Below are 15647 nucleotides of genomic sequence, written 5' to 3'. Positions count from 1 at the left end.
TAAGTGTAAATAGCTTGATTTATTTTATTACATCTTTTCTGTTGATTTTAAACTTGTTTTACTGTTACAGAAAACGAATGCGCAACATTACATGTTTGTGTTTTAGTTTAAGAGAACCTCATTAAGTAAACAAAAAAACTAAATATAACCTACCAAGCCCTATTTCAGTCTGGGATCTTACTTGTCTACTAATTACATCAGTTAGAATCCATAACAATTTGTTGTAGAATTCTCAGTCTCTAACCTGCTCTTTTAACCACTGGTCTTTACATTTTGGTTCAGGTAAGTTTTTGGTCAAAGGTAACTTCTGAGATGTTGATCTTGGGGCATTTAGCAATGAAATACATTTAGCAATGCTGTTGACTAAATGTATTTCAAACAGCTCTTAAGAATCTCACCGTCTTTCAGGATAGAGGAGCCTTCAATACTTATGCATGTCGGCACACTGTGCACCATATACGCAAAGGCACTGCAGCATCTTCCAAAGTTGTGGCCTCTATCACTGAGAAGGACAATTAAGGGCAGCATTGGAATGCTGTCACCTGAACAGTCCTCTACAAGCATCACAGCATCCTGAGTTGAAAATACCATCCCTTTACTGTGGCTAGATCATAATCCTGGCAGCCCCTCCCTAACACCATTGAGGTTTACCTGCACCACATGGGCTGCAGCATTTCAAATAGAAGGCTCACTTTCACTTTCAGAGGAGCAGTTCTGGCTCGGCAACAAATGCTACCTTGTTAGTGACACACTGATCCTATTAAAGAATTTTAAAAACCAGGTCCAAAATTTGTAGCACAAATTGTTCTGCAATGTTTGACACCCTATTTTCAGAGTTATTAATTAGCTACATCTGATTATACTAAGCGAATGGCCCTGAATGCGCATATTGTATAATTATTGATCCTCTAGTTCAGTCTCTCGCATGCGCTTTTGTATATATGTGGTTAGGTCTGATTCCAGTGTTTATATAAGTAAATTCTAAAACACTGGTTTACTTTTGACTTGGAAAAGAGTCTAGTTCTGGTTTGAAATGGATTTCAACAGAATGCCCAATGAGTAATATTGTAAGCTTCGCAAAACTGTGATGTAGTAAGTACTACTTTATTTCAGGTTAGTGCATATGGATTTTATTGTATTATATATTACATTGCATGTTGCCATATTTGATATGCATATCTTACACTCTATCAGATTTAAAGAGATACTATACATGGTATCAATATGGATTACTGCCAAATGTACATACATAAATACACATGATGAAAAGGTGAAGGAAGCTTACATTATTAGGCCTGACGTGTTAAAATACTGTGTCAGTGGGGGAGGGGATTTCAGAAAATCAGCAGTGGAGGAGCAGGAGTTCCCACTTTCCACCAATCTGTAATTGACACCAAATCACTTTGAGTATACCAATCATGACTGACGTTAAAGTGTCTCAAAAAGAAAGTCTCTGTAAGCTGAACATTTTGTACTAGAGGTAAATTTTGTTTTAAACTGATCAATTTCATTTAAATGCTGCTTTTATCTATTACAAAACACCTTTTAAATATGGAAATTTAAAATCTGAAGTTTAAACATAGTTTCATTTGCATAAATGAAATAACAGAACTATACTTTTAATATTGGAAGGTTTTGGAAAATCTGTTTTTCTGGAATAATATGTGTACCTGCTGGTCACATTTTCACAGTGATGAATGTGCTTATTACGAAGAGTTTGCCAGGTCTTTATTTAAAAGAAACTAAGCCTTCCTAATATGCCTTATTTTTAAACACTGATCTTTTGTACTTTGAATTTTGGCACTTTCTTCATCTATAATTCTTACTTCCACAAAAATAATTTCAACACGTATATTGTATAATTATTGACAAAGATTATTTTGTCTACTGATAAAATGTGAGAGCATTCAGAAAATCACGTAAAAGTATTTATGTGATTTCCTTCTCAAAGGATTCATACTTAAATGCTTTCCAGTTTTAAAAATAATTTGTTAAAAGAGATGAGGAATGTAGAGTTATAACCTCAAAGACATATATTTAGAAATCAAAGGCTATAAGCAAAGACACTGCAGTTTAAAAAAAAACTTCCCTTTGAACAATGATGTATTGCACCAGCCAAACCTATTATTGGTGAACTCTGAAGAAATTAAATCCATGTCTTCTGCTCACAAGTTATTTACATATTTCTTGCTCTTTGAACAAGTCTATTCCTGTTGAATTCTCTGCAGCAGCAATAGAAATAAAAACATATTATTAGGACTTGTCACCTAAGACATTCAAACTAACATGGTTAAATGTACCTTAACCATTTTGCAGTAATATTGGATTTATTAATTTGCAGTGTTGCCATGAAAGGTATTTTTTAAAAAAATGACTTTATTGAAGGTGGCTGACACTGTGGGTTGGAAATGTGCTATGCTGTTCTGGAACACTGACTTAAATTTAGCCAGGCTGAAAGGATGAAAAGAGTCGAGAGTGTGGTGCTAGAAAAACATAGGTCAGGGAGCATCCGAGGAACAGGAGAATCGACGTTTCAGGCAAAAGCCTTAATCAGGAGCTTTTGATGCCTTACCTGCTATGCTTTTGCAGCACCGCACTCTCGACTCTCCTCTCCAGCATCTGCAGTCCTCACTTTAGCCTGATAGGATGAAAATGTCAGCCTGGCTGCTCATTTCAATTTGAATTGTGTTTGGTCAGACTGAATCCAGTGTTACTATGCCCACGTTTAGAATAAAACTGTTTGGTTATTCAGATAGGCCTAATGATGTTTGAGTTGGAAAATAGAAATTACTACACTGGTGCAATTAGATATTTCCTGAGATTGGGCCTCAAGAAACTTTGTTGGGACAAAGTACAGCAGGCTTTCATTTAAATAGAACTGACCCAATCACTGTTTGACATGAAAACAGGGAAAGCTGGGAATTCTCAGCAGGTCTGGCAGCATCTGTGGAGAGAAAAACAAAGTTTGTGTTTCAGGTTTATCATGTTTCATGATAATTTGAACAAAATGAACTGCCTGAAGAAATTGTTATGGAACAGACTAACCCCTTAAAATATATTGAAAAGGTAGCCTAAACCCCAAAGTTTTCTTATTTTTAAACGTGTTGTGCTCCTGAAGCAATTCATTTGGTTGAACCAGGCTTGAAGCAAAGCACATTATATTCTACACTATAGTTAAAATACAAATTAAAGAGAGAATTATTCTGCCAGGTTTTCCAATAGTTTATTTAACAAGTAAACAGCAACTGTTCCAGTATAGTAACATTGCATAAATACACCCTTGCCAATGAAAAATTCAGTAAAATGGATTGTCTGACATGCAATTCTCCTGCCTAGGAGGAAAGAACGTAAAGATAAACTTTTGTGTGTGAGAGAGAGAGAGAACTGAAACATTTTCTCATAATATGGAGAGATTTAAAACAGTGTCCAAATACTGTATCAATAGCTACTGAAAGCTAAAATAAAATTCTGGTTCTGTGGGAGCTTGACCCCACCCCTTCATGCTGCCTCTATTTTTCCAACTTGAAAAAAACCCAGGGTTTCACAAACTGTTTACTTTATTGGCTTGGAACAGAACAGTCGGGACCTCTGTCTCAACTTCTCTTCATTAAACAAAAAAGACAAAATATATCTCTTAAAGCCAAAGGATCATTACAAAGTGGTAGATGTTGATACATTTACAATATTTAAAATACATTTGAACAGGTACAATAACAGGCAAGATTCAGAGAGATATGGGCCAAACATAGGCCAATGGAAATATTTTAATTTGGGAAACTTGGTCACCCTAGACAAGTTGGACCAAAGGGCCTGTTTCCCTGCTGTATGACTCTATGAATAATTTTTATTTTATTTTGGAATTCAACTATGCACAATATTTTATTCTCCCATTAGTGGTAAATGTTTGATGTGGATACTGGAGTGTAGAATTTTCAATTGACCTACATTTGTTCCTATTTGTAACTTGAGCAGTGTGTGCCTGAAAATATTTTTGGCAACTATAATTTAGATAAATGTGAGGTGTTGCATTTTGGTAAGGCAAATCAGGGCAGGACTTATACCCTTAATGGTAAGGCCCTGGGGAGTGTTGCTGCACAAAGAGACCTAGGGGTGCAGATGCAGAGTTCCTTGAAAATGGAGTCACAGTCGGACAGGGTAGTGAAGAAGGCACTTGGTGTGGTTGCTTTCATTGGTCATAACATTGCATATAGAAATTGGGATGTTACGTTGTGGCTGTACAGGATATGGGTGAGGCTCCTTTTAGAATACTCTGTACAATTCTGGTCACTCTTCTATCGAACAGATGTTGTTAAACTTGAGAGGTTGCAGAAACAATTTACGGAACTGGAGGGTTTGGAGAGGCTGAATAGGCTGGGGTGTTTTACCCTGGAGCATTGGACACTGAGGGGTAACTTTATAGAAGTTCACAAAATCATGGCGGGCATTGATAAGGTGAATAGCAAGGGTTTTTTCCGTGGTTGAAGTGTCCAAAATGAGAGTGCACAGATTTACAGTGAGAGGGAAAAGATTCAAAAAGAACCTAAGGGATAACATTTTTGTACAGAAGGTGGTCCATGGAAGGAACTGCCAGAAGAAGTGGTGGAAACGGGTACAATTACAGCATTTAAAAGGCATCTGGGTATATAAATAGGAAGGGTTGGGAGAGGCAAATGATACTCGGTCAGATTAGGCTATCTGGTCCGTGTGGACGAGTTGGACCAAATGATCTATTTCTGTGCTGTATAATTCTATGACTCTATAACTGGTTTTCTAGTAGTCCCTGTTCATTCCCACTACTTAGGACAAATAACAGAAAACAGAATAAGAATAGACAAATCATTTTCACAATGGTTGAATATTTCTAATGGGATGCCACTTGAATGACCCAGCTCCTCACAATCTAAATTAGTAACTTTGATGAAGGGTTTGATTGAAATCAATCCAGTTTTATTGATCATACAAAGCTAAATATGAGAATTCTTGTGTCGAGGGCATGGACTGTGCAAAGGAAAGCAAATAGATAAAAGGAGTAGGCAAGGAGGTGGCAGATGGAGAGCAACATAAATATATATACAGAAATATGAATTTGCAACATAATCCTATTAGTAAAATCAGGGCTGATCTGATCTGTTTCCAATTCAACATTCCCATCTACTCCTTTGAGTTATTTTCCTAACGAAAGTCAATCTACCTTTGCCTTAAAAATATCCAGGCAAATTCCCATCCCTCTGCCCCTTCTGTAGCACAATGTGTTAAGAGAAACAATCTGTCTTAAAGCAGCAGTCCCTAATTTTAAAATGTAAACATGTTTAAAAAAATTGAGCTTATTGTGATTTTCATAACCACGTGATATCTCAAAGCAATTTACAACCAAATGTAGTCAGTGTTTTAAAAAAATGTGTCGAAGCAAACTCCTAAACTGCAATGTGATCAAGAGCAGACTTCTTGTCATGTTGGTTGAGGAATGTTGGTTTGCTCCTGCCCCACCGAACTCATCTCCAGATACCTTGACACGGTCCTGTCCCCCTTAGTCCAAGAACTCCCCACCTACGTTCGGGACACCACCCATGCCCTCCACCTGCTCCATGATTTTCGCTTCCCCAGTCCTCAAAGCCTTATTTTCACCATGGACATCCAGTCCCTGTACACCTCCATCCCCCATCACGAAGGACTCAAAGCCCTCCGCTTCTTCCTTTCCCGCCGTACCGACCAGTACCCTTCCACTGACACCCTCCTTTGACTGACTGAACTGGTCCTCACCTTGAACAACTTCTCTTTCCAATCCTCCCACTTCCTCCAAACGAAAGGAGTAGCCATGGGCACCCACATCGGCCCCAGCTATGCTGGCCTCTTCGTAGGATATGTGGAACAGTCCATCTTCCGCAATTACACTGGCCCCACCCCCCACCTTTTCCTCCGCTACATCGATGACTGTATCGGCGCCGCCTCGTGCTCCCACGAGGAGGTTGAACAGTTCATCCACTTCACCAACACCTTCCACCCCAACCTCAAATTCACCTGGACAGTCTCAGATTCCTCCCTCCCCTTCCTCGACCTTTCTATTTCTATCTCGGGCGACCAAATCAACATGGACATCGACTACAAACCGACCAACTCCCACAGCGACCTGGACTACACCTCCTCCCACCCTGTCCCCTGTAAAAACGCCATCCCATTCTCCCAATTCCTTCGTCTCCGCCGCATCTGCTCCCAGGAGGACCAGTTCCAAAAACGCACATCCCAGATGGCCTCCTTCTTCAAGGACTGCAATTCCCCCCCCCGACCTGGTCGACGATGCCCTCCACCGCATCTCTTCCACTTCCCGCTCCTCCGTTCTTGAGCCCCGCCCCTCCAACCGCCACCAGGACAGAACCCCACTGGTCCTCACCTACCATCCCACCAATCTCCATGTACAGCATATCATCCGCCGTCATTTCCGCCATCTCCAAACGGACCCCACCACTAAGGATATATTTCCCTCCCCGACCCTAAAGACCACTCCCTCCGTGACTCCCTCATCAGCTCCACACCCCCCACCAACCCAACCTCCACTCCCGGCACCTTCCCCTGCAACCGCAGGAGGTGCAAGACTTGCGCCCACATCTCCCCTCTCACCTACCTCCAAGGCCCCAAAGGAAACTTACATATCCGCCACAGCTTCACCTGCACCTCCACACACATCATCTATTGCATCCTTTGCACCCGATGTGGCCTCCTCTATATTGGGGAGACAGGCTGCCTACTTGCGGAGCGTTTCAGAGAACACCTCTGGGACACCCGGACCAACCAACCCAACCACCCTGTGGTTCAACACTTCAACTCCCCCTCCCACTCCACCAAGGATATGCAGGTCTTTGGACTCCTCCATCGCCAGACCACAACAACACGACGGTTGGAGGAAGAGCGCCTCATCTTCCGCCTAGGAACCCTCCAACCACAAGGGATGAACTCGGATTTCACCAGTTTCCTCATTTGCCCTCCCCCCACCTTGTCTCAGTCAAATCCATTGAATTCAGCACCGTCTTCCTAACCTGCAATCTTCTTCCTGACCTCTCCGCCCCCACCCCAGTCTGACCTATCACCCTCACCTTGACCTCTTTCCACCTATCACGTTTTCGACGCCCCTCCCCCAAGTCCCTCCTCCCTACCTTTTATCTTAGCCTGCTGGACAAACTTTCCTCATTCCTGAAGAAGGGCTTATGCCCGAAACGTCGATTCTCCTGTTCCCTGGATGCTGCCTGACCTGCTGCGCTTTTCCAGCAACACATTTTCAGCTCTGAGGAATAAATATGCTTGGAGTGACATTGGGGGGGAAAAAATCATCTAAACATATTACAGTTAATGCAAAAATTAAAACATGACATTCATTGCATTTGCTGTCATCTGTTCCTTAGCAATATTAGTGTGGAATGATTAATTAGATTCCCTACAGGTATCCAATTGAAATGTAAAGAATAAATGATGATTTCTCTGGCTTCCCCCGACACTTCTGTCTACAATAGATGGTATGTCTCTTTTGCTTGCTGTGGTTATGCACTAACTGCTCTCGCCCAGAAACTAAGGCAGTATTGGTACATTTCATCTGTTCCAGATCTGACCTGCCTTCACTCCACGGGGACAACCCACCCTTCTGTCACTCCAGATTCAACTCCCTTTTTTTCTGGATTCAGATCTGAATCCCTTTTATGTCTGAATGATTCCCTTTTCTCTTATTGTGAATCCACTTCCACTTCAACTGCTTTGGGCCTGTGCTGCAGATCCAGTCCTCCTTCACCACCAGCATCCACACGCTCCACACCCACTGCTCCTGCATTCATTCTGAATTCGACTCCTCTCAACCCCTGGACCTGATCTCCCTTCACTTCCCAAGACCTGAAACCTCCAGCACCCATTCTGGGCAATGTCCCCCTTCACTTTCCTGGAACCTCATCTCCAGAATGTGACATGCATCCCCATCCCCCACTTTCCCCTGCTTCAGACTCAATCTCCCATTGCCTCAGTCCCCTTTGCCCACTCTGGACCCGATCTACCTCCACCTCCCTGGGATTTGCCCCTCCCACCATTCTTCCACTCAGACTTGATCTGCCTCCCTCCTGTGGTCCAACACAGTCTCTATTCCCTGCCCTTATCCCATTTCTTCCACCCAGTTTAAATTACACATACATACATCAATGATATATGACCATAAGATAATAAGAAATAGGAGGGGAAGTAAGGCCATTCTGCCCATCGAGTCCACTCTGCCATTCAATCATGGCTGATGGGCATTTCAACGCCACTTACCCCCACTTAGCGTCCACCCTTTCTAACCCATGAATTATCTTGTAAGTTACAATCAGCTATTTCATTATCTCCCAGCACTAGCTTTCCAGCAACAATTTGGAGCAGCCCAATATCTACTTTTGCCTCTCACTTGTTTCTTATGTATTGAAATAAACCTTTACTATAATTTCTAATATTGCTGGCTAGCTTACCTTCATATTCCTTATTTTCCTCTTTGTTATCCTCTTTGTTTTTTGTAGTCTTCCCAATCTTCTGATCTCCCAGGCTTTATAGGCTCTCTCTTTTTCTTTGATACATTTCCTGACTTCCTTTGTCAGCCATGGCTGTCTAATCCCCCCCGGATAATCTTTCTTTTCTTTCAGATGAACCTCTGTACTGTGTCCTCAATTACACACAGAAACTCCTGCCATTGTTGCTCTACTGTCTTCCCCACTAGGCTCTGCTTCCAGTCGATTTTCGGCAGTTCCTCTCTCATGCCCCTGTAATTACCTTTGTTTAACTGTAACACCATTACATCTGATTGTGCCTTCTCTCTTTCAAACTGCAAACCGAACTCTACCATATTATGATTGCTGCCTCCGAAGTGTTCCCTTACTTTAAGATCTTTTGCAAAGCCTGGCTTATTACATAGCACTAAGTTCAGAATAGCCTGCTCCCTTGTGGGTTCCAAAAAGCCATCCTGTAAGCATTCCATGAATTCCCTTTCTTTGGATCGACGGCAACATTTTTCACCCAGTCTGTTTGCATATTGAAGTCCTCCATGATCACAGTGACCTTGCCTTTCTGACATGCCCTATCTATCTCCTGTTACATCTTGTGCCCGCTGGTCCTGGGAGGTCTGTGCATAATGGTTTTTTTGTCTTTGTGGTTCCTCAACTCCACCCACACAGACTCCACATCATCTCACCATATTTCATTCAGTGCCACAGATTTTAATTTCATTCTTAACTAACAAGGCAACCCTGCCCCCTTTGCCCACCTCCCTATCTTTTCAATAAGTTGTAAATCCAGTACTAAACCCCCTGCAACCACATCTCTGTGATGCCTACCATATCATAATCATTCACGATGATTTGTGCCATTAATTCATCTACTTTGTTATGAATACTATGAGCATTCAGGTAAAGTGCCTTAATGCTAATTTTCTTATCCTCATGATTTCCAATATCTCCAGTAATATGTCCTAAGTCATCCTTCCTTTTTGCTTCATTCCTCGTCTGCCTTGAACTTAAACCCTGCACACCTGCTAACCTGCTGCTTATCTTTCTACTTGACTCCATACTCCCTGTTTCCCTTTCCCTTCCCGCTGACTCATACGTTTCAAGTCCTAGTGACCACCCTATTTATCCTTTTTGCCAGAACAGTGGTTCCAGATTGGTTCAGGTGGAGACCATCCCATCGGTACAGATCCCCCCGGTTCCAAAACTGATGCCAATGTCCCATGAAATGGAATCCCTCTTTCCAACACCAATCTCTTAGCCACGTGTTTACTTCCCTAATTTTCTTATCCCGAGGCCAATTAGCACATGGCTAGGGCAGTAATCCAGAGATTATGACCCTCGAGGACCTGTTCTTCTATTTCCCTCCTAGTGCTTGATACTCCCCAAACAGCTCCTCTTTCCTAGCCTTGCCTATGTTGTTAGTACCAACGTGGACCACAACAACTGGATCTTCTCCCTCCCGCTCCAATATCCTTTCATGCTGGTCGGAGATGTCCTGCACTCTTGCATCAGGCAGGCAACACGTGTGGGCGGCACGGTGGCACAGTGGTTAGCACTGCTGCCTCACAGCGCCAGAGACCCGGGTTCAATTCCCGCCTCAGGCGACCGACTGTGTGGAGTTTGCACATTCTCCCCGTGTCTGCGTGGGTTTCCCCCGGGTGCTCCAGTTTCCTCCCACACTCCAAAAAAAATGTGCAGGTTAGGTGAATTGGCCACGCTAAATTGCCTGTAGTGTTAGGTGCAGGGGTAAATGTAGGGGAATGGGTCTGGGTGGGTGCGCTTCGGCGGGTCGGTGTGGACTTGTTGGGCCGAAGGGCCTGTTTCCACACTGTAAGTAATCTAATCTAATCTAATCATGCAGGGCTCCCGGGTCAGTCGCACCCAAACGTAGATCCCCAATCCCCACATCACGTAATGACACTTGCATTTAAGCATCAACATTATTGTAGCATCGACAATAGCCAACCTTATTTTGATTGATGAATATAGATGGAAGCTACGTGACACTCAAATCATATTTTTCATAAATGCTAATCAGATGTATAATCACAATATGCAACATTTTGCAGAACATCTGTAAGAGAGAGATTTTCCAGATTTTTTATTTGCAGTAACTACCAATGACTGGGTGACTAAATCAACAAAGCCTGGTGTTTCGCCAGCAACCATTGATTATTTACATCTCCTCTGTAGAATCAACACACGTTGAAACAAACCTAGATAGGATATTAATAAAGTGCAGCAACTAATTGAGACATCAATTCATTATCAGTGGCGTTACATGTGCATTTACGAAGTAAAAGGTAAAAAACATGTTGCAAGTTTAAATAAGGAGTTCAGAAGAACAAAAAGAAAGTGTTTTCCTGCTAACTCAACAGGCTTAAAGGTAGGATTAAGCTGTACGTATCGATAAAATTTATTTTGGTGTAATGAGGCACTAAACATTGTTCCACTTCTCTAAGTAAGAGAAGAGAACATACCCTGTTCGAAGTATGTGCATGCTAGTTGAAAATTAGATTAAAATCCTGGCTGTGATTCCCATTCCAGGGTGTCAACACAACAATCATGGCTGGTATTCAAGTATTCAAGGGGTACTGTACTTTTAAAGGTGTCATCTTTCAGTTAAACTGAGGACCTATCTACCTTCTCAGCACGATGTTTTGTGAAAAAGCAGCAGAGTTATTTCTGGTATCTTGACTAACATTGTTGTCTTTCAATCAGCGTTACAAAAATTTACAATTTACAAATTATCTGGTCATCATTACATTGTTCTTTGTGGAAGTGGGATTATACACAAATTATCTGCAGTGCTTTCTGCATTACGACAACAATTCCTCAACTGTTGTGGCTGTGGATGGTACTATATAAATGCACATCTTCCTTTTACATCTCCTGTACTCATCTAGACTGCTATCATTTATCATAAGCGTTATACACTAATAATAACCACTTAGACAAAGTATTAAAGGCTAACCAGCACCATGAAACTACAAGCAAGGACTCAAGGTGAAGGAGGGAAGAAAGAAAAGCAGCTGAAAAATAAATCAATTAAGTTATTTTCAGGTAACAGCTTGCTATCTCATGCAGTTAATACCACCTCGTTTGAAGCATTTTAAAAAAGAACCATTGCTGAGTCAGCAAGAAGCAAACATAGGAGGTTATTGTGAAAAGGTCAATTAAATTTGGTGACAAGACTTCAGAGGGAGTCAGCTGTGTTGGAAAACCATTTATGTCTGTTGAGTTTGCAAAGTACAAGTATACATCACAGAATATTGATGAACCCAGCTCTAGGATGTATTCTATGTTTTTCCAAGCATACTATTTAGACATACATAATTTAAGAATATATATTCCCAGCTGTCATCTCATTTCTGCTTATTGGCAGTGTTGTTTACAGTTAATTCCAATCTGATACCTGAAAACTATATTTGGAATTCAATCCTTTTACTGTGATTTGAATCAATAAAATTACCAAGAGGATTAACATATTGGTCCCGCTTCTAACAATTTACATTTAAAATGCGAGAGAGCATTAATTCTAATTTTGGTAGTGGTGGGAGGCAGCTTTTAGTGGGAGGAAGAAGAGAGATTGAAGCTTTATTTGTGATATTTTAATGCAATTCAGCTGAAGTGTCACCATTGTATGCTTATTCAGACAAAATTCAGCATTCCTTTAATTACACATTAGCTGTAAGAGAAAAGGTGACATTGATTACGTCTGTAATTAATTTCAGAGAAGAGAATTTTCCACTTCCTTGAGCTGAACTATTTCTTTAATTACTTAAAGTGTGAGACAAGATTTATTTAATGGTGTGTTTTCAGTAAATTACAGAACCAAAATATTACATTATCACTCCAAGAATCTGCAAAAGAGAACCTAAAATCTCAAATGACTTTCCATTTGTTCACAACAAAAAAGTGGCAAAACACAAATGATAAAATCAATGGTGACTCAGTATATATAACAAATTCACCATAGTTACAGCACACTCACTATAGAGTCACAAGTTGTGGGATCCAATGCCACTGGATAAAACTTAAAAACATAATGGTCCAGATTTTCTGAGGAATGGCAATGTCACACAGATTGCAACTCTGTCCCTTAATTTTTTTGACAACAGCAGAGAGCTCTGCATTTCTGACAGGAGATCCAATCAGGACTCCATCAAAAACTGTGGAGTCTACTCCATTATGACAGGTCTCTTGGAGTGCCGAACTGTCTGAGAGGAAAAGCACATACCCTCTCTCACAGCAGTCACGTGGTGCATTCTGGAATTTAAAGGCCCTGAACCACAGACTACCTTGACAGCTGCTGTCAACCACTAAGTACATGAGGTAACTGTGAGATTAGGGTGCTGGAAAGTTAGAGTGGATAGGGTGACAGGTGAAAAACATGTAAATCATGTTTTGAGGCATGGATTGAGGATTGGCTGTCGGACAGAAGGCAGAGAGTTGAGATAAAAGGTTCTTTTTCGGAATGGCAGCTGGTGACAAGTAATGTCCCTCAGGGTTTAGTGTTGGGGCCGCAGCTACTTTATGTATTAGTGGTCTGGACGAAGGGACTGGGGGCATTCTGGTGAAGTTAGGTGGACAGGCAGGTAGTACTGAGGAGGTGGGGAGGCTACAGAAAGATTTAGACAGTTTAGGAGAATGGTCCAAGAAATAGCTGATGAAATTCAATGTGAGCAAATGTGAGGTCTTGTACTTTGGGAAAAAGAATACGGGCATGGACTATTTTCTAAACGGTGAGAAAATTCATAAAGCCAAAGTACAAAGGGATCTGGGAGTGCTAGTACAGGATTCTCTAAAGGTTGACTTGCAGGTTGAGTTCGTGGTTAAGAAATCAAATGTAATGTTGTCATTTATCCCAAGAGGGTTGGAATATAAAAGCAGCAATGTGCTTTTGAGACTTTATAAAGCTCTATTTAGGCTTCATTTAGAATACTGTGTCCAATTTTGGGCCCCACACCTCAGGAAGGACATACTGGCACTGGAGCGTGTCCAGTGAAGATTCACACGGATGATCCCTGGACTGGAAGGCCTAATGTTTGATGAACAGTTGAGGATCCTGGGGAGATCTAATAGAAACTTAGAAGATAATTTATGGCTTAGAAAGGGTGGACGCTGGGAATTTATTTCCGTTAAGTGGGGAGACTAGGACCCATGGGCAAAGCCTTAGAATTAGAGGGGATCGATTTAGAACGGAAATGAGGAGACATTTCTTCAGCCAGAGAGTGGTGGGCCTGTGGAATTCGTTGCCACAGAGTGCAGTGGAGACCGGGATGTTAAATGTCTTCAAGGCAGAGATTGATAATTCCTTGTGAGATCAAGAATTTAAGGGCTACGGGGAGAATGTGGATAAATGGAGTTGAAATGCCATCAGCCATGATTAAATGACGGAGTGGACTCGATGGGTCGCATGACCTTACTTTCACTCCTATGCCTTATGGTCTTATGTACTGAATCAATTTGAGTACTGACATAATCGTTTCAGATGCCTTGATACAAGAGTGTCTTTTACATTCTTCTGCATTTTAGTGGAGCAAGGGTAGGGTCTTCAAATGTTTCTTAATCTTTGAAGAACCACAACTTCACTGCAATAGTGAAGAAGTGATGGAAAACTCAGTTATTTAAAACCAGGCATGAAATTAAGTTTACAAATGCATTGTATTACTGGTGCCAAATCAAAATTCCACCGCCATTATGGTCTTGCATTAGAAACTCATGTTGTTATTCAACCATGGCTACAGGTTGAGAGAATCCTTCTGGTTTTTATTCACCATATACAACCGTTAAGAAGTTGTGTACCTCAAATTTTTCTTTTCTGTCAATCCACAAGTTGAACAGAGGCTGATCAAGTTCAATCAAAATAAATGACAAAGCAGGGAATGTTCGCTCTTGCTTATTAGCTGTTTTGCCTGTGGCTGTAGTATGCTCAGGACCATCATCATCTCTACACTTGTGCTTTGGACAGCCCCAAAAACCTTACAGTAATGCAAAGACCACCTTTTCATCTCCTTTGAACTGAACATTTGGCAGATATTAGAGGAAACTTGATCATAATGCCTTCATCTGAAATCTTCCTCTCTGTATTGTGTTAAAGATGAGCATTACTAGAGAGGCAATATTTGTGACTCTGCACATGGAATTTTACATCACAAAAGGAAGTACTTCTCCACTTGAACAAGAATCACTCGTCTCACTTGAATCACTCGTGTTTTCTGTCCACAGATGTGACCAGACCTGCTGAGTTTTTCCTGCTCTTGTTCCAGCATCTGCTCTTTTTCTTTTACTTCCTCCTTGTACCTGTGCTAGTTTTTTGAAAGAGCTACCTGATTAGCCCCAATGCCCAGCCTTCAAGCCTGCAGATTTTTCCATCATTTTTCATCTGACAATCATTGCATAAATATGGTGAATATCTTGTTCAGTCTTTATTCAAACATTTTGTGGAAGCATGCTCTCACTAAAAGATATTGCTCAGTAGAGAACTTTAGATGTTTAAATGACAAGAATGAATTAAAGGGGAATTATATCATAATAGCTTTGTTACTGAACTAATGCTGTGGAGATCCACTGGTTCACTGCCCTTCATGGAAGGAAACCTGCTGTCCTTGCTCTTAACTCCAAATCCACAGCAATGTGGTTGACTCCTGAAGTGCCCATTGAAATGGCAGAACAAGCCACTCAAAATATATGGAAGCTGGAAATCTTAAAGACAGAAAGTTCTGGAGAAACTTGATAGATCTGGCAGCATCTGTGAAGAGAGAAGCAGAGTTAAAGTTTTGAGTCTAGTATGACTTCAGAAGAAGACCTAGTGAACTATAATTTTCCAATGGAAACTTAATGTTTCCATACATTTGCACGACTTTCATGTGCTCGGTACTGGCTATTTAAGTTTTCAAACAAATCAAATCCTGACTTAAGGGCTGAAGTGGTATCTTATTCCAGTTCCATCATCGGGAACAGGGTACCTTTCATTAAGTTCTGCTCACAGGTTTGATGGGTGGAATTTTCCCAGCCCCTGAACACTGTGGGCAAGGTCTAGTCAATTGGGACAATATGGTGAAGGCAGTAAAAGACGATTCTCAATGTCAATAAAAAAAGACAGGAAGTCTGATTCTCCAACTAACTTTCAAACAGTGT

General features: G+C 41.3%; 1 protein-coding gene across 9 annotated transcripts in view; it reads left to right on the top strand.

Moving 5' to 3' along the window:
* Window positions 1-15647, top strand: part of naaladl2 (N-acetylated alpha-linked acidic dipeptidase like 2) — a 1006049-nt gene that overhangs the window by 270602 nt on the left and 719800 nt on the right. The gene's annotated exons all lie outside the window — the stretch shown is intronic.

Source organism: Chiloscyllium plagiosum, unplaced genomic scaffold, assembly GCF_037043375.1.
Source record: "Chiloscyllium plagiosum isolate Xiang-an unplaced genomic scaffold, Cpla_swu_hap1 HiC_scaffold_13, whole genome shotgun sequence".
NCBI lineage: Eukaryota > Metazoa > Chordata > Chondrichthyes > Orectolobiformes > Hemiscylliidae > Chiloscyllium > Chiloscyllium plagiosum.
The sequence above is the reverse complement of the archived record's forward strand: the minus strand, read 5'-3'. Positions and strand labels throughout refer to the sequence as shown.